The following is a 1,568-nucleotide window of genomic DNA, read 5'->3' as shown; positions in this document are numbered from 1 at the left end:
CATTTTAAATACAATGTTTTACACACTCCTAACCCTTTTACAAATTGATAAGCAATAGAATAATAAATACAAGATTTTTTATTTTTTCCAATAACTTAGCTGACAATGTTCTACACACTCCCAACACTTTACAGATTCAAGGATCAAGGCCAAAATAAAAAAACTTTATGGTATCCATTTTTTATCAAAATCATTTATTGATGATCAGTAAAATTAAAACAACATAATTTTTTTAAAAAAATAAGATAGAGTCATCAATAATTTAGTATAATTTTTGTTTGTAATGCAATAAGTATAATATTTTTTAATTGTCTCTCTTATCTATAAAATAATTGTATGTATCATTAACTTAAAATTAGATTGAAGCTGAAGCGCATTTTAAAAGGATCCTTTGCTAGTATTATTAAAAATTAAGGATGCATAAGTTCAAATTAAGATGAGTAAAATAGTGCTAAGTAGATATAGTGACATGATCAATGACTAAATAAATATAGAAAGTTCTCACTTATATTACATGTGGACACATAATTTTTAATGTATTCATAGGTAGTTGATTCATATAAAAATGTAAAGATAAAAATACTAGTAGATACAACAAGAACATGTGATTTGTGGTGCATAGATCATTGGAAACATCAGATTAGTTGGATCAAAAAATAATACAAACTTTTTTTGTTGACCAAAATCTGAGATTTTAATTGCACAAAAAAGTATCTTTGAAATCGACAAATGATACATACCATTTGTAACTTAATGAGATGTAACTTTATGACAGTTAATGATACATACTATTTGTCAGCATAATAAACTGGATCTGACTTTACACTAACGGATTTTAATCCATAAAATTTAATGTCATGAATCAAATTACTCCATAAGCAAGGGTTTCTTTCCCCTCATTTTCTTTTACAAATTCAAAATTTCTATTTTTTTTAAAACACACTAATTTATTTTTATTTTTGCACAAATTGTTTAAATGTAAGTACTTTTATAAATGTTTTTAAGTTTAAAATTTTGATGGTGCAATTATTTTTACAATAATTTAATTTTATAAATTTTGTAAGAGTAAAATATATTCTTTGTTCTTGAAATTAGTATATGTATTTGACTATGCTAAAAAATTTTTAATTATTTTTTTAGAAGCAAATATTAAAATTAACCTACATTTATATTTTAAGTCAATTTTTTTTTATTTCTTAATCTTTATCTATTTACTATTTTACTTGACAGATTATTTGTAAAAAAAATTACTTTTCTAATAATTTTTTTAGAAAATTTTCAATTTTTTTATTCGTTAAATACAAAATATATATTAAAATGTTAGGTTGGTGCAGCTTTAAAGGTTTATGACATTTGCAGTGCTTATTTGTGGTTCAATAAGATGTTTAGTTAGGAGGACACGAGAAATTGGCTTTAACTTTGACGTCAACATGTTTTGGAGGTGGCAACGAGGCTGAATGAGAACAATTGAAAGTCATAATAATCTACAAATAGAGTTGTTTGACATTTGAAAATACAAAGAGAGTTGTTTGACATTTGAAAAGACTTTCCTTTAACAGAAATTTTAT

Source organism: Arachis stenosperma, chromosome 4 (assembly GCF_014773155.1).
Source record: "Arachis stenosperma cultivar V10309 chromosome 4, arast.V10309.gnm1.PFL2, whole genome shotgun sequence".
NCBI classification, from domain to species: domain Eukaryota; kingdom Viridiplantae; phylum Streptophyta; class Magnoliopsida; order Fabales; family Fabaceae; genus Arachis; species Arachis stenosperma.
The sequence above is the reverse complement of the archived record's forward strand: the minus strand, read 5'-3'. Positions refer to the sequence as shown.